Genomic DNA, 19,206 nt, shown 5'->3' with positions numbered 1-19,206 from the left:
GCAGCTTGCATGGAAAGAGATCAGAACTACCTGAGCTGCAGCACTACTACTTCCAGCAATGCCTGCTGCAGCAGCGATCATGACAGTACCCCCGCCCTTAAAAGCGGTTTCCAGACGCTTTTCAAAACTGAAATTCCCAACAAAACAGTCTGACTGATAATTCATGATGACCGGGACAGCCCGGCAAGACCGAATTCCAGAATCAGTCCCCACAAGACTGGACCCATCAGAACCAGAACCTACAGAACCATGCCCATCAGTACTACAAGCCCCAGTGTGACACCCATCAGAACCATGATTTCCAGAAGAAAGCCCTCCGAAACTCCCTGAGCGATACCCACCGCCTTCCAGGAACCGTTCAAAAACGCCAAAGCCTTTGCAATGCCCACCGGGACTGTCTTTACCAACACAAAACCCACTGTTGAATCAGTCCAAGGCACCAGGACAAGTTTTCTCAGAGACCTCCCAGAACACCTTGAAGCTCCAAAGAGATCCCCATAGGTCAGAACGCCCCTTAGGCTCACATGGAGAACTATCAAGAACCCCTATGGAACCTAGGGCAATTCCCGAGTCAGGGCCACAAGGATAAACATCAAGATCAGGGCTTTCAGGGACCAGAACCATCTCTGGGCATGCAGGCAGACTGGCAACATCAGAACATGTTCCCACTAAGGAAGCATCAGAGCACGCTAACACCTTAGACACACTTGGGCATTCTGGCACACAAAGAACATCTGGGCACACTGGCACAAGAGAAACCTCTGGGCATGTCAAGGAACTGTGAGCCTCAGGGTCAGCCAAGACAGGACCAAAACCAGGACTGGCCAAAAAAAAAATCATCATGACTAGACTTCGCAACTACTGGACTTTTACACGAGAATGCAGGATCAGACTTAGATGTCGCTGATTCCAGCAAAGTCAGTAACAAATCAGATTCAGGGGCACTAACAAGACAGGACAAATCTTCTGATGTATGCACTGAACCAGATAGGGACTCCACAACTACCTCTGGACTGGACAGAGACTCATCTAATACACTGGATTGGAGCTCATGAGGCGCTGCAGAACAAGTCAGTATTGCAGCAGCCCCCACCGGACTAGGCAAAACTGAGGAATTCCCTGGACAGGAAGGGGACTCTGGAACCTCTGCCATAGCGGCCAGAGAACCAGAATCTTTCAGGATACAGGGCTGGGTTTCAGGAACACTCATCAGACCGGACTGAAATTCTGAGATTTCTATTATTTTGACCAGAGAATCAGAATTATCCATGTTACAGGGCAAGACTTCTGAAACATTCAGAGGACAGGGCTGGAGTTCCTCGGCTGTTACAACACTGGAGAGAGACTCAACAACATTGGTTAAATCACACTGTGTACAGGGCAAGGTATCTAACACACTTGCTGATGAGGACAATATTTCAATGGCTTCTGCTTTGCTGGGCAGAAATTCATCAAGTTTTATTAGAGCAGACTGTAATTCCAAAACAGCTGCTAGACAAGTGAATATTACTGCAACACCAACTGAGGTAAGCAGTGTCTCAGACTCCTCTGCCAGAGGGTCTGAAGTATCCCAAGTACTGGGTGAAGCATAAGACTCTGCGACCACAGCTTCACTGGACAGGATCACTGAACAGTCCATATTGCAGGGCAAAACCATGGAAGCACCTGCTGGACAGCATAATGATTCTGTGACCTGAGTTTCATTGGAGAGATCTACTGCACAATTCATGGTACAGGGCAAATTTACTGGAACATTTTCTGAACAAGGTAATAATTCTGCGATTTCAGGTTCACATAGCAGATGCTCTGAGCTATTCACGATACAGGGCAAATTTACTGGAACATTTTCTGAACAAGGTAATAATTCTGCGATTTCAGGTTCACATAGCAGATGCTCTGAGCTATTCACGAAACTAGAGCGAGGTGTAGAAACAGGAAGATCAAGACACAATGTTTGCGCATCTGAATCACCATTCATTTGTAAAATTGGAAAATTCAGATGCTGGGGTTCTGAGGTTTCTAGACAGGATTGCTGGGACTCGGAAACTGATGTAGTGCATCTATTGGCATCTGCTGGATCAGACAGGAGTTGAACTTTATTAACACAGGTAATTTCTGCAGAAGTGTTTGCAGAGGCAGGCAAGATTTTTCTGGTGTCTGTTTCACTGAACAAAGACTCATGAGTACTGGCTAGGCTGGACTCAGAAGTCAACAGGACCTCTGGATTCTCTGCTGAGAAATTTGTGCAGGGCAAGGTTAAGAAAGTATCAGTGGCTTCTGTTTTACTGGGAAGTAACACTGAGTTATCCATGGTACAGGGTGGAGTTACAGGAACATTCACAAGACATGGCAGGGACTCAGTAACTGGAGAAGTGGGACAGTCTCCAATTGACAGTGTGTCTTCCCTGGTATCAACTGATTGAATCGCATAAAAATCGTCCAAAATCATTTTCCACACATCGATCAATGGAGCCACAAAGTCATACCCACACACACCAGTTTTTATTAGGTTATAGGCAGACTTAATGCATGCATTCAATACTAATTCACTTTTTGCACTGTAAAATTGACAAAATGAACTTGAATCATTCTTCCATTCATTGACCAGAGCTTCCATCTCTCCTTTCTCAAATGGAGGATTCCAAGCATACTTAACAGGCAGATCATAGTTTGCAGATATGATTGTGGCAGGGACATATATTGGGTTAATTAGCAGGTGATTGGCAGATTCCTTATTCTTAAGAATCTCCAATACCTGTAGCAAGTGTTGAACTGTAGTGTATGCAAACTTTCCTTGCTTCACAAATAAGTTGATTTGTTCAATACTCTGTAATATCTCCTCATAATCATACTCAGATAATTCTTTTAAACAAAAATCTTTATTTTCCCTAGCCAGTGATGAAAGTTCATTAGTAGTTTCATAAGTCCATTTAACTCCCCTGAAAGACAATTGCATTTCATTATCTGTTAATGGCAGAATCTCATTATAGGTCTCAGTCGCTAAGGATAACGACTCTGCAGATCGGACACGTTTCTTAGAACGTTTGCGTTTTGCCTTAGACCCTGCTGTTTTTGGTGATTTATTCAAGGCTGCAGGAAAATTATCAGGAACACTCTCTGCTTGCTGATCATTTTTGCAAACAATTGAAGGAGCAGCTGATTGGCCTGCTGCCAGGAGTTCATTTAGAGGAAAAGGCAATGGATCTATGCGCAACCAGTTATGGATCACAAACGCTAGAAATTCCAGCGGTCTCTCATTCAAATCGGAATGATTGAGAACATCACATGCCCACTGAAACAATTGCCCTTTAAACAAAATATAAACTAGTTGGAGTGCCCAGGTTGAAACAGGAGTCGCTTGGAGATCAGGATTGGCCAGGAACCTGGCACATTCAGAGAAAAACTCATTTTCTGTTTCAGAGCTAAGTTCTTCAAATTTCTTAAAGGAACAGGAACCATAATTAACAGTGTCATACTTTCTGGGAATCCCCCCCACAATGGGGATTGGTAATGGGGTTTTCATAATGTAAGGCTTGGTGGTGTATTCTCCACAGTCAGCATGCAACGCATGAGCTGACGTGGAGGAGGTACACACACTAGCACTAGGAAACAGGCTATCCCCAGTATAGCGGAGGGGAGGACTGACTCCAAAAGGAGATTGTGGCGCACAGAGCCGGTGCAGATCCGACAGCCACAAACAATGCTTTCGCTATAACGTCTCAGCGCAAAGTAGCGCTGAGCGCATAAACCAGAACTGAGGAGATCAGGACAGGTAGACAGAATGGACGCTTGCTAGCTAGCCGCTACTTAGTGACAGCAAGCGTCCACAACAAGACAGACTGGAATGAGGCAGCCAATGCGTTGCAGCGATGGCATGCCTCACAAAGACAGGACAGGATAGTCAGGAAATAGCAGGATCAAGATAGATGAACGTAACACAGACAAATATACAATAAGTATGAATTCCTAGCGTATTACAATTACAGCTATCAATGAAACTATTTGTAACGTCTGACTAACATATGTATATATCGGCAATGAACCGATATATAACATAAGCAGGAATGCTGACTAGGACTGGAGTAATACAGGGAACAGGACTCAGAAGGATTCGCTATCTCTTCGCAGAGATGAACACAATCCACAAACGGTAACAGGACAGGATTCAGAAGGATTCGTTATCTCCTCGCAGAGATGAACGCAATCCACAAACAGGACCAGGAACAGGATAACTAGCTCAGCACGGGTGATCAACGTGCTAGAACTGACTAACTGAACACAGGATATAAACAGTTCGTGTACGTATATATCAGCGTCACTGATGTATCAACGTAGCACGAATACAAGGAAAATAATAAACGTGCTGGTATGCATATATATGGGCAATGAACCAATATATGATGCAAAACCAGCAAAGTATCTTTAGAACAAGAAACACGATCGGGGGCTGAAGCGACAGCAAGACAGGCTTAAACTGAAGCTATGAAAACCCGAGGAGTCCTGCAGGAAGCAGATCTTTATACTGAGGTCATCCAATGGGAGCAGACATGCAGATTCCCACACAGGTGAATGATAATCAGTCACAAGCTGACAGCAGGGAAAGACAGACAAAGCTATGCAGCTTGCATGGAAAGAGATCAGAACTACCTGAGCTGCAGCACTACTACTTCCAGCAATGCCTGCTGCAGCAGCGATCATGACATTGAGGGATAATATTCACTAAGTCGAACAATAAACTCCCAGTGTTAGGGGGCTTAGAATTAAACTTAAAGCTACTACTATTGTAAGATTATCAAAAGACTCGGAATATCAACTGAGGTGTTCAATACACCTACAAGAGTTTCTCTGCCAAGGAGAATTTATGTAGAAGTACATGACTAATTAATCAGGTCTCTTATTTTCACAGTGATTTGTCTCTAATTGGTTGGTCACAGATGTGATCAAGTCTTATTTTTGCTTCCAGTGAAAGTTGTTCAAAACCAATCAGGGAAATACAAATCACTCAGTCACACATCAATAAATCACTTGATTTCTTTCCTGCAGGAGAAATTCTCTGTAGTTTTTGGGTAGCGATAGGTGAAAGTATTGCCATAGATTAGAGGATTAGAGGCAGAGGATCAGCAGGTCAGGCAATCTGCATTGTTTAACCCTTTAGCAGCCAATTTATTTAAAGGAATACTGTAGGGGAGGGTCGGGGGAAAATTAGTTGAACTTACCCGGGGCTTCTAATGGTCCCCTGCAGACATCCTGAGCCTGCGCAGCCACTCACCGATGCTCCGGCCCCGCCTCTGGTTCACCTCTGGAATTTCAGACTTTAAAGTCTGAAAACCACTGCGCCTGCGTTGCCATGTCCTCGCTCCCGCTGATATCACCAGGAGCGTACTGCGCAGGCCCAGTATGGTCTGTGCCTGCACAGTACTCTCCTGGTGACATCAGCGGGAGCGAGGACACTGCAACACAGGCGCCATGGTTCTCCGACTTTAAAGTCTGAAATTCCAGAGGTGAACCAGAGGCGGGGCCGGAGCATCGGTGAGTGGCTGCGTGGGCACAGGATGTCTGCGGGGGACCATTAGAAGCCCCGGGTAAGTTCAACTCATTTTCCCCCGACCCCCTACAGTATCCCTTTAAAGGCTTGCAAGTGCTCCAGGCCAATTTATTTTAGCTTATTTTTTATTTTTTATTTGTTACATTTCATTGCTTCTAATTAGTAGTGTTGTAACATGTATTTATGGCCACTTGTTTCTAAGGAGCAGTATGAGACAGTAACAGAGGACTTCTACTTTCAGTTGCTATATTTTTTACTAGTAGAGAGAGACCAAAGCATTCCAAGAATTTACAGCACAATGAGTTTTGCCGACTGAGGTCAAAGCAGTTCACACACAGTTTTATGTGTGAGTAAAATGAGATAACTCTATTGCAGCTGCTAATGGGTTAAAAGAAAATGAATATGTCAGCATCCATATCCCTCTCAGGTCAGTGGTGCTTTAACCACTTAAGTCTATCTGTCCAGATAGACTGTGCTGCTGCCACTGCACGGGGCACGCTCCCGTCACCTTCCGATAGCCCCCAGATCAATGTATGGGAACATAGTTCCCATTCATCGATCTAAGTCCCCAGCAGAAAAACCGATGGTCTCTTATCAGGTCTTTCTGCAGAAAAAAAAGTTTCCTGTCCGCCTTGTAGTTCCTGGAAGCGAGATCGTTCATTTCCAGGACTTTTTGACTGTAGCCATCTTATGGCCAAATAGTAAAACTACACCCACATGCATTTTTTATTAAACAAACCCAAAATATTACATTTCAAATTAACTGTTTACCTTCCACACCAAAAATTACCCAAATCATTTTTTTTAACTCAGCAAGTCATTTTATTGGAAGAAATAGCAGTTGAAATAACAGACATTCTCTGCACGCAGGCAGGGTGGATAAAAAATGTAAACGGTTCATCATACAGAAGAGATTGCCCTGTAGCAGAGAAAAGATTCCAATATATGATCCTGCTGGACCACAGAAGGGTAACAGCAAAACAGAGTAACGGGAAGATCAATAATAACTAGGTTAAAAAAAAAACCGAGAAAGAAATAAAAGGAAAAAATAAAAGAAGTAAATACCCTGGGCCCCGCCAGGCCAACTACATCCAGAGAGAAAAGGCAAAAAAGGGTTTGGAATTGTATGCTTATTGCATAGTAAGGGAGAAATCAAAGATGTGCTATATGGGTCCAGGGGTCCCAAATAAAGTGGTATTTGGCAGCAGCACCGCGTCATTGATAAATAGCTTCATGATAAGGAAGGATATTTTTTACCGAAGCAATCCATTCTGCCGTAGATGGTACAAGGGGAAGAATCCAATGTTTAGTTAGAGTTCTACGGGCAATTTGCAGAACATAAAGAATCAATTGGGTAGTGTATTTATTATATGTATTTGGGGGAATTATATTAAGTAGGCAGATTTTAGGGTCAAGAGCCACAGAGAAGCCCATCTTATCATGGAGAAATTTTGTTACTTGTTGTCAATACAAATTTACCTCGGGACAGGTCCATATCATATGGAAAAAAGTTCCTTGCTCTAGAGCACACTTTGGACAGAGAGGGGAATAACCTGGATTAAATTTGGAGAGATGCACTGGAGTTAAATATGCTCTATGCAAAACATAAAGGGGAAGCAACCTGTCGGGGATATGAGGGGATACCTTAGGAATATTGTCAAGAGCATCCTCCCAGTATTCATCAGATAGTTCTCCCACATCCAGTTCCCATGTAGATTTTTTAAGGTAACCCCTGCGAGTAGAGACCTCTAACATTATGGTGTTGTAAATTGCGGATATCAGTTGGGTAGAGGAAGTACCTTTAACTATAGATAGGATTGGGGAGTCTGAAAATGTAGCCGGCAGAGTTGAGAATTGAGCTTTAATTGCATGAGTAAGTTGGAGATAGGCGAATCTCATGTAAGCGGGAAGATTATATTGAGTAGATAATTGTTCATATGGAATAAGGTGGCCAGAGTCTATTATTTGGTGGAGATAAAGGATACCTTGATTAATCCAAAGCCTAGCATTTGGTAGTTTTCGCAGTTCAGGGAGACTACGATTTTCCAATAGAGGGGTATATTTAAGAGGATGTTCGAGACGTAAGCATTTGTGAGCTGTATCCCATGTTTTTAGAGTTTGGGTACAAGTAGTCGGATATTCTTTAGTGTAATAGGAATTTTTGGCTCCTGTGAGTATAATGGTAATGGGTTCGAGTTGTTGAAGTGCTGGGAAATCTGACAAGAGCCCCACCAATCTATATTTCTGAAGATTAAGATCAAAGTAAATGTGAGAAAGCTGGGCAGCCAAATAATAAACATGACAGTTAGGTACTGTTAGACCTCCAAAGTCTTTTGGACATTGTAGTGTTTGGAGTGGTAGGCGTTGTCTACCCTTATTCCAAATGAACTGAGTGAGGAGGGTATATAATTTGGAGAAGAGCGAGAACGGGAGATAAATGGGGGCATTCCAGGAAATGTATAGCATACGGGATAATAAAACATTTTTTAGACGAAAGCGACGGAGGCAGCGGCGACGAAACAAAAAAGAAGCAGGGAAAAGGAAACAGGAGAGGCAGAAACAAGAAGAAAGTGCAGCCTTCAAAACCTATATTACGAGTCCAGCCGCCACGGCAGGGCAAGTACAAATAGTTGATAATATGGGAGGGTTTGATTGCATGTGTGAAAGGGAGATTGTCCCAGAACCTGCAGAAAACCAACCAAGAGAAACGGCACAGAATGTGATGAATCTATCTGACTTTCCCCTAGGCCCGGACCACATTTCCTTCCTTGGCAAAGGGTTATCTTTTTCGCCTGTACAAGGAGGTGATGAATTTTTAGTACAGAAAGACCTACAAATGTTTGTCAGAAAGCTTTGTCTAAAGGCAACTTATGACAGTAAAAATGAGGAAGGGAGAGAGGGGCCCCATAACAATGAAAATCGGGATGGAATTATCCCGGAAATTGAGCCTGAGTGGAATCTCGGTGACCTTGGAACACTTAGGACACTTGAAACACTCAGGGATCAGAATTTAGAGGGGGGTCAAGGTGTGGATCAGGGAGGAATTATAGAAACGGGATTGATTGAACATGTGGATTGTCACTCTAAGTCTAGCTATATGCCCTCACCACATACCTTCCCAGCACTGGGAATATTTCTTGATCTAGTCATAGTCACCCGTGATTTTAAAAAATTGCCATGGAATAGAAAGGCCAGAGATAATTTAATTAAGGGTGAAAGAAAAGCATTAGAAGAACTAAAACAAGCAAAGGAAATAATAGTGCGCCCACGTGACAAGGGGGGAAATGTGGTCCTATGGTCTAGGGATCTGTATTTAGAAGAAGCGGCGAGACAGTTGAGTGACACAAATACCTACCAGCCACTCCGCAGTGGTCCCTATGAGAGGATAGCATATGGAGTCAATCAATGGGTCGATGACGCAGTTGACGAAGGTGTGCTAGATGAAAAGGAAGAAAACTTTTTGAGAGTCGGCACATATAGGGTCCCGGTGTTCTATCTGATCCCTAAGGTTCATAAAAACTTAAATAGGCCCCCCCGGGAAACCAAAAGTCAGCGCCATTAATGGTCCCACTGAGAAATTAGCCATTTGGATTGATTGTAAAATCAAAATGCTGGTTGCATCTCTCCCTTCCTATGTTCAGGATTCGAGAGATGTATTACGGCTAATTGGCGATTTGTCAGTTGATCCCGGAGACTTTCTCGTTGGGATATACATTGAAAGTTTGTATACATCTATCCCACACGAGGTTGCATTGGATGCCCTGAGGTTTTTTCTGGCAGATACTTACCCCGATACACCAGTCCATAATTACTTTGTAGGGCAAGCCATGAGGTATGTACTAGAGCACAACTGCTTTTTGTTTAAGGATACCCACTATAGGCAGGTTCGCGGTACGTCGATGGGGGCATCGTGCGCACCTGCCTATGCCTGTTTACACCTAGGCCTGTGGGAACGGAAGGATGTTTACACGTTACCTGAATTTGATACCCATGTCAAGATGTGGCTCCGTTTTATTGATGATGTGCTGGTGGTGTGGAGGGGGAGTGAGCTGGAGACCTTTTTGAACCGGCTCAATGTGAACCAGCGGAATATACATCTCACATACACTTACAGCCTAACTGGTATATCCTTTTTGGATTTAAGTGTTGAGAAGGATGGTAATACACTGCGGACCACTACATACCGCAAGCCCACTGCTGGGAACACCCTCCTCCACGCCACCAGCCATCATCCACCACATCTTATTAGGGGGATCCCTAGAGGTCAATTCCCCCGTATTAGGAGGAATTGTTCCAGTAAGGTGGATTACCAGCGGGAAGCCATGGAGATGTACGATAGGTTCAAAGATCGTGGTTATCGACATGAGGCGTTGTGCTCTGGTGCTGAGAGGGCCCTTCAAACTCCACGTATTGAGCTACTTAAAAACCGGGACAGATGTCAAGTACAGGCTAGACAGGGAAGAGTATCTTGTCCTAGTTTCATTTCCTCGTACAATTCCAATTGGTCACGTATACGTGACATTTTGACTAGGCATTGGTCGGTTTTGCAGGTCGATCCGGTTTTTGGGCCCATTGTCGGTGAGAGACCGCCTTTAGTGGCCTGACATGCGCCCAATTTACGGGATCGCCTAGTACATTCTGATCTTTTGCCACAGTCTAATTGGTTGGGTGAACTTAGTACTAAGGGAATGTATAAGTGTGGTGCATGTTCCATGTGTGAATATGTGGATGTATCAAAAACGTTTCAGGCACCAAATAAAACAAAAGAGTGGAAGATACAATCCTTTATTGATTGCAATTCAGAATGGACAGTGTACATTATACAGTGCCCGTGTCCCATGTTATATGTCGGTATGACTACAAGAAAATTAAAAAAGAGGATCCCTGAACATGTAAGCAACATAAACTGCGGGAAACAGCCTAATGGGGAATATCGCAGTACAGTTGCTGAACATTATTGTGAGACCCATGGGGGTTTGAAGAATGGCTTTTTGTTCATAGTCATATATAAACTTCAAAATAACAGACGAGGTTGAGACAGAGAGAAGTGGCTGCTGCAACAGGAGGCAAAGTGGATCTATCTGTTGGACTCTCTACCTCCTACTGGTCTTAATCAAGAATTACATTTTGCACCCTTTTTATGAGGGTAAAAACTGGCTGACAATGTTAGATATTTAGGGTATGCGGGGGATATATATGGTGATCGGTATTGGAAGACTCTTCTGTAAAAGGGCTGTCGCTGTCTTTTTAAACAGCAAGTCTTGTTATGTGGACTATACATATACCTATTGGAGGATTCACAGGATCGGGTTGCCTGATTGAGTAAGCAGTAGCAACGAGAAGGGAGAAGTTCCGGAGTTGAAGCATGTAGCTATGGCTATGAGTGATGTCAGCAGGAACGCCCAGTAAGTGCGACCGTCATGGCGCATAAATCATTGACCCGCCCGCCGCGTCATACATCCTGACGAAGCTCGCAGTGGGCGGGTGCAACGCGTCCACGGGCGTGTCCTTACCTCGATGTGCGTCTGAACGCTCCTACTAGCTGGCCGGCCGTGCTGCAGCAGAAGGACATCCGTCTCCCCTCCTCTCCCCATAAGTAATCACATGGTGGGTTGAGAAAACCGGAAGCGGTGGAGGGTTGAGTAGAAAACGGAGGATGCTATGCAACCAGCGTTGACAAGAGGGAAGGTGATCAGAGGAATCTGTTTGGTCGCGAGGTGGTAAGACATTGCTGCCCAGAGACTGTTCCCAATATTGCTGGAAAATGTATGCAGTTTGAGCCCTAAGCACGGCAAGCGGCCATCTCATATACCATATTCAGCAGCCACTTTGTCTCCACACTCTGCGGATATAAAGGGAAGGTACCGGAGTGAATGGAGTGTGTGTTGTTGTGCTGAGATTGGTATTGTTGAGAAGCGCTCCACAGTATTTTAATTGTTTTTAGGGTGGGTTAGTGATTTGCAATTGTGCTCAATAAAGGTTTTCATACTTTTCTAAGTCCTGAGCGGCAGCATGTGCCTCTTTTTAAGATAACCTTATTTGCTTCTTACATGCAGTTGCTCCTGCTGAAATACAGTTATGGACGGTTTATATTGGTGAGTTGAGATAGACAGGTTTTGCTAGTATTCATTTGTGAGCTGTATCCCATGCTTTTAGAGTTTGGGTAAAAGTAGTCGGATTTTCTTTGGTGTAATAGGAATTTTTGGCTCCTGTGAGTATAATGGTAATGGGTTCGAGTTGTTGAAGTGCTGGGAAATCTGACAAGAGCCCCACCAATCTATATTTCTGAAGATTAAGATCAAAGTAAATGTAAGAAAGCTGGGCAGCCAGATAATAAACATGACAGTTAGGTACTGCTAGACCTCCAAGGTCTTTTGGACATTGTAGTGTTTGGAGTGGTAGGCATTGTCTACCCTTATTCCAAATTAACTGAGTGAGGAGGGTATTTAATTTGGAGAAGAGTGAAAACGGGAGATAAATGGGGGCATTCCAGGAAATGTATAGCATACGGGATTCGCTCTGCCGGCCACATTAATCGGCAATTTACACCATGCTTGAAGTTTAGATTGTATATGCTGGACTAATGGAGACCAGTTTAGAGGAATAAATTCCTGAGGATACCTGGAGATGCGTATGTATAATTCTTAGCAAAATGTACCACCCAAGTAGTTATAAAGTTATTGGCGAATGAATGGGAGGTGAAAGTTGCTTGTATGCATAAGGTGAAGCAACGCTGTAGGCTGAAGTGGTTAAAGAAAACCTAAAATGAAAAAAAAAAAGTATCTATATAACCTGGGTCTTCCTCCAGCCCCATTCAGGCCGTTGGCTCCCTCATCATTATCCAACAGGCAGGTACAGGCATTTGAAATGCTTTAAATGTTTTTAGCATTTTCTAGTGTTTTGTTAGCACTCTCCCACTTTTGAGAATAATTATATCAAGGCAATGGCATATTCTTATTTCTGCCTTCCATGCTTGTGCTTGTGATAAATTGTGCTAGTGGAGTACAGAAACATGTTCCGTTTTATTGTGTAGCAGTACTTAAGTCATCTAAAGTTACAATGCAGCTGGCAATGATGCTTTTGGCAAGGTGTGTAAACTGAGAACAGAAGCAGCTGTGTTATATCTACTGCTTGTGTTTCCGAACATCTCTTCACCCTTATTTTGATTTTTGTTTTTTTACCATCCTGGTTCATAGAAAAAGGAAGTCATGTTTTGTCTGTATCGGTAATTTAAATACTAATTGATCCTCAGATCTAACTAACTTGTCAGTTCTGTGTTGTGACAGACTTTCCAGAAGGAGGATCACAACAAGCTAAACAAATGCTTCTAAATTGTAAAAATTAATATAGTTATGTACACAAAATTAAAAATAAAGTTACTGGCTGCATTTTTAACACCAGAAATTAAGGAACAGATTAGTGCACCAAACATAGGGTTTGGGGTTAATACTACCACTACGACCACTGATTGAACAGTTGTTTTCTCATGTCACTAAAGGACCCCAGGGGACAATATGTGTTTCTAACTTTCTATAAGTCCAGTGGATTGTTAGTTTATGAACTATTAGGGAGGAGTGCAATAGGAAGGCTGTCATTGCACCTGCTGCAGACTGTATGAGGGAGGCAGATGACCTTCCCTACCAGAGACATCTCTCACTGTTGTTGTCTCAGATTCATGCAGCTGGTTGGTTGCTCAATGGACTGGTGTTACCACAAATATCAAAAAGTTTTTAATAAGCTCACACAGGTTACCGTATATTCAGGGTCAGACTGGGACCCTTGGGGCCCACCATAGTAATTTCAGTCTAGGGCCCACCCAGCCCAAGACTCAGAGGCGGAGCACACATACCCAAGCCCAAGCATCAGAACTAAAAATGAAACAGCGTTCTTTCACCAATATTGCCCAGTGTGACATGACTATGGACTCTGCAAAGTGCTGCAAGAGGTGTCAGTGCTATATAAATAAATAGTAGAGTGACCAGATTTTTGTGGTGTCCAGTGGATCCAACCTGGGACGAGGGGGGGGGGGGCGCACGTGCCGTGGTGAAAAATGGGCGTGTCCATGACATTGTATGGGCGGAGCTAACGTAATGATGCAACAGCGAGGCATAAGAAAGCAGTGTTTACGCCATGATGTGGTCAAGCGAGACTTCGCATCATGGGTGTGCAGAAACTGTGTGATGCTAATAGTATACCATAACCCCAAAGCAGCAAACATAGCCAACTATGACCATCAAATTATAAATGCAGCAAGTTACCCCAGACATCCTGGTGTGGTACGCCAGTTCCTCCACCAGCGACAGGCTCAAACTGCAGAGGGACATTAGATCAGCAAAGAAGATCATCGGGAGACCTCTTCCCACTCTAGACCTCCTCTACCACTCTAGGCTGAACTCCAGAGCTTTAAAGATCACCAACGACCCCTCACACCCGACCTACCGCTTCTTTAGTCAGCTCCCCTCAAGACGAAGGCCCCGGTTCCGATCCATCTTCACCAGGACCTCAAGACATAAGAACAGTTTTTTTCCCTCGGCTGTCAACGTTCTTAACTCTCTCCATGGAAATGCCCATCTCCTCCCCAAATATCATGCCCGCACTGAGGCACTCTGCATATAGACGATGCTCCAGCTTAAGTGTATTTTTTGGTTATTTTGCTTTGTTTTGGTGTGGTTACTTATGCCACATTGTCTCCCTCTGTATAAATGCTATATAATGTTCTGTTCCTACTGCATGTCCTGTCCTGTAACTGTAACTATTTCATGTATCAGCACCCCTGTATGTGCCAAACCCAATTCCGGGCACGTCCCAGTCGTGCTTGGCGAAAATAAAGATTCTGATTCTGATTCTGACACCAGAAAATAACATGTCAGCACAAAATAAACGCATTGAGAGCAACGTTAGCACAAAATAAACACAATGCAGGCAACACGTCAAAACAAAATAAACGCATTGTGAGCAACATGACAGCACAAAATAAACGCAATGCGGGCAAAAATGTCAGTACAAGATAAACGCGTTGTGAGCAACATGTCAGTACAAAATAAACGCATTGTGAGCAACATGTCAGGACAAAATAAACGCATTGTGAGCAACATGTTAGTACAAAATAAACGCATTGCGAGCAACATGTCAGGACAAAATAAACGCATTGCGCGCAACATGTCAGTACAAAATAAACGCATTGTGAGCAACATGTCAGTACAAAAAAAACGCATTGTGAGCATCATGTCAGTACAAAATAAATGCAATGCGGGCAACATGTCAGTACAAAATAAACGCATTGTGCGCAACATGTCAGTACAAAATAAACGCATTGTGAGCAACATGTCAGTACAAAATAAACGCATTGTGAGCATCATGTCAGTACAAAATAAATGCAATGCGGGCAACATGTCAGTACAAAATAAACGCATTGTGCGCAACATGTCAGTACAAAATAAACGCATTGTGAGCAACATGTCAGTACAAAGTAAACGCATTGTGTGCAACATGTCAGTACAAAATAAACGCATTATGAGCAACATGTCAGTACAAAATAAACGCATTGTGAGCAACATGTCAGTACAAAAAAAACGCATTGTGAGCAACATGTCAGGACAAAATAAACGCATTGTGAGCAACATGTTAGTACAAAATAAACGCATTGCGAGCAACATGTCAGGACAAAATAAACGCATTGCGCGCAACATGTCAGTACAAAATAAACGCATTGTGAGCAACATGTCAGTACAAAAAAAACGCATTGTGAGCATCATGTCAGTACAAAATAAATGCAATGCGGGCAACATGTCAGTACAAAATAAACGCATTGTGCGCAACATGTCAGTACAAAATAAACGCATTGTGAGCAACATGTCAGTACAAAATAAACGCATTGTGAGCATCATGTCAGTACAAAATAAATGCAATGCGGGCAACATGTCAGTACAAAATAAACGCATTGTGCGCAACATGTCAGTACAAAATAAACGCATTGTGAGCAACATGTCAGTACAAAGTAAACGCATTGTGTGCAACATGTCAGTACAAAATAAACGCATTATGAGCAACATGTCAGTACAAAATAAACGCATTGTGAGCAACATGTCAGTACAAAAAAAACGCATTGTGAGCATCATGTCAGTACAAAATAAATGCAATGCGGGCAACATGTCAGTACAAAATAAACGCATTGTGCGCAACATGTCAGTACAAAATAAACGCATTGTGCGCAACATGTCAGTACAAAATAAACGCATTGTGAGCAACATGTCAGTACAAGATAAACGCATTGTGAGCAACATGTCAGTACAAAATAAACGCATTGTGAGCAACATGTCAGTACAAAATAAACGCATTGTGGGCAACATGACAGCACAAAATAAATGCAATGCGGGCAACATGTCAGCGCAAAATGAAACGCATTATGAGCAACATGTCAGTACAAAATAAACGCATTGTGAGAAACATGAAAGCACAAAAAAATGAGGCTGCATGCAGGGCAGCTGAGCCCCATCTGGGCTGGCAGCCTCCTACCCTCTCCAACCCCACCCCTCCAACACACAAGAGAGCCCACCTGAGGCTGCGTGCAGGGCAGCTGAGCCCCCCTGGGCTGGCAGCCTCCTCCCCTATCCAACCCCATCCCCCCAACACACAAGAGAGCCCACCTGAGGCTGTGTGCAGGGCAGCTGAACCCCCCCCTGGGCTGGCAGCCTCCCCCCCTTCTCCAACACCGTCCCCCCAACACACAAGAGAGCCCACCTGAGGCTGTGTGCAGGGCAGCTAAATCTCCCCTGGGCTGGCAGCCTCCTCCCATCTCTAACACCGCCGCCCCAACACACAAGAGAGCCCACCTGAGGCTGCATGCGGAGCTGTGGCGTCCAGCCAGGGCTCTGTCTAGCGCCAGGCGGTGTAAAGTGATGATGCGGACGGAGGCGGAGCTTGTAGTGACTGATGCTCTCTCCTCTTCTTATAGGCCTCCGGATCGCACGTCACCACGCGGCGCCTGGCTGAAATAACACTGGCGCGCGCAGGCCCGGCCGCCCGGATAGGAGAGAGGGGGGCCCTCTGGTCATGTGACTGTGACGTCACAGTACTTAAAGGAAACCTGTACTGAGTAAAATTATTTAAAATAAACACATGAGGTAACTTCAAATGAACATTACATAGTTACCTCACCATCAGTTCCTCTCAGAAGCTCACCATTTTCTTTTGACAATGATCCCTTTCAGTTCTGACAACATTTTGTCAGAATTGAAATATATCAGTTGCTGTCAGTTATAGCTGAGAGAATAACTGATGTGGCAGGTAATGTCCATGTTTCCCTATGGCTCAAGTGGGCAACGTTACAGTTTAACAGTGTGCTGACCAGGAAGGGGTAATGGCCATTTCCAAAATGGAGGACGGAGAATTCCCTTGATCACAGTGGACAAACAGGTCGCGGGAGAGGAGAAAGAGATTGAGGAGTAGACTACATGGGAGATAAGTATGACCTGTGCATGTTTATTTTGACTTTTAACTTTCAGTTCAGGTTTTCTTTAAAGGGGGCCTACCGAATTTTCCGTTGGTAGTTCGGTGGGTCAGTCCGATGCTGCGTATATTCACTTACCTATAGTAGTGTCTCATCTGGTGTTCAATCTAAGCCATATTTTCTAATGCTAACCTTAAAGCATACCTGAACTGTAAAAAAAAAAAAGAAAAAAAATATAATTTTTACTTACTTGGGGATTATTCCAGCCTTTGGTAGTGTTTCAGGTCCCCCTGTGTCCTTCAGATCCCACTGTTGTGCAGCTGCCCCCTCAGAAAGATCTGCAACTAGTTTTAGTCATAGGCTACTGCACATGCCCGGTCCCATACATGTGCCTCCTTGATCGTTCTCCCATCGTTGGGAACAATCTGCATATGTGTGGTTTGCAACAGAATTGTACCATGCACACACACATAGAACACTTCTGGAAACGAGAGCGCAATCAAGTAGGTGCACAGACGGGACTATGCATGAGCAGTAGCCCACGACTACAACTAACTACAGATCTTTCTGAGGGGGACAGCAGCACAACGGAGGGGTCCAAGAGGACACAGGGGGACCTGAAAGACTATGGGGAGATGGAAGAGGTCCCAGGTAAGTAAAAATCAACTTTTTTTTTACAGTTCAGGTATGCTTTAACCACTTCAGCCTTCAGTCGTTTTCACTTTACGCATCCAGCAATTTTCACCTCCCATTCATTAGCCTATAACTTTATCACTACTTATCACAATGCACTGATCTATATCTTGTTTTTTCCAATTAGGCTTTCTTTGGGTGGTACATTTTGCTAAGAGCCACTTTACTGTAAATGCATTTTAACAGGAAGAATAAGAAAAAAACAGAAAAAAATAATTATTACTCAGTTTTCAGCCATTATAGTTTTAAAATAATACATGCCTCCATAATTAAAACTCACGTATTGTATTTGCCCATATGTCACGGTTATTACACCGTTAAAATTATGTCCCTATCACAATGTATGGCAACAATATTTTATTTGGAAATAAAGGTGCATTTTTCAGTTTTGAATCTATCACTATTTACTATTCACTATTCACTATTTAACCACTTCCCGACCGCCTAACGCACAGGGGCGGCCAGGAAGTGGAGCCCGCAAGGACCAGCTCACCCACAGAGGCGGCGGTCCTTTTAGGGGCATGGGCGGAGCGATCGCGTCATCCGTGACGCGATCCTCCGCCGGCGCCTGACTCCGCTCACCCGCCGCAACATCCCGCCGGCCATACGGAAGCGCCTGCGGGATGTTAACCCCACGATCGCTGCACGGAAAGTGTATAATACACTTTGTAATGTTTACAAAGTGTATTATACAGGCTGCCTCCTGCCCTGGTGGTCCCAGTGTCCGAGGGACCACCAGGGCAGGCTGCAGCCACCCTAGTCTGCACCCAAGCACACTGATCTCCCCCCCCCCCCTCAATCACCCCCTGTCACTGCCACCCATCAATCAGCCCCTAACGTGCCCCTTGCAGGCAATCTGATCACCCACCCACACCAATAGATCGCCCGCAGATCCGACGTCAGATCACCTCGCAAGTGCATTGTTTACATCTGTTCTCTCCTCCAAACACCCACTAATTACCCATCAATCACCCCCTGTCACTGCTATCCATCAGATTAGACCCCTATCTGCCCCTAGGGCACTCAATCACCCGCCCACACCCTCAGAATGCCCTCAGACCCCAGCCCTGATCACCTCGCCAGTGCATTGCTTGCATCTATTCCCCCCTCTAATCACACCTTGAGACACCCATCAATCACCTCCTGTCACCCCCTAGCACACCTACCCATCAGATCAGGCCCTAATTTGCCCCGTGTGGGCTCCTGATCACTCGGCCAAACCCTCAGATCCCCCTCAGACCCCCTTCTGATCACCTCCCCAGTGCATTGATTGCATCTATTTTCCCCTTTAACCACCCCCGGAGACACCCATCAATCACCTCCTGTCACCCCCCTAGCACTCCTATCCATCAGATCAGGCCCAATACAACCTGTCATCTAAAAGGCCACCCTGCTTATGACCGGTTCCACAAAATTCGCCCCCTCATACACCACCTGTCATCAAAATTTGCAGATGCTTATACCCCTGAACAGTCATTTTGAGACATTTGGTTTCCAGACTACTCACGGTTTTGGGCCC

The 19,206-nt window shown here is 44.4% G+C and overlaps 1 long non-coding RNA gene across 3 annotated transcripts in view; it reads right to left on the bottom strand.

Moving 5' to 3' along the window:
* LOC137517641 (uncharacterized) overlaps positions 1-19,206 on the bottom strand; it is an 84,956-nt gene that overhangs the window by 62,509 nt on the left and 3,241 nt on the right. For all 3 annotated transcript variants that reach the window (XR_011020605.1, XR_011020606.1, XR_011020604.1), the window contains exon 2: positions 8,901-8,981. This is a non-coding gene — a long non-coding RNA (uncharacterized lncRNA). The remainder of the gene's footprint in view (positions 1-8,900; positions 8,982-19,206) is intronic.

Source organism: Hyperolius riggenbachi, chromosome 5 (genome assembly GCF_040937935.1).
Source record: "Hyperolius riggenbachi isolate aHypRig1 chromosome 5, aHypRig1.pri, whole genome shotgun sequence".
In the NCBI taxonomy this organism is placed as follows: domain Eukaryota; kingdom Metazoa; phylum Chordata; class Amphibia; order Anura; family Hyperoliidae; genus Hyperolius; species Hyperolius riggenbachi.
This window is presented reverse-complemented; position numbering and strand designations above follow the sequence as displayed.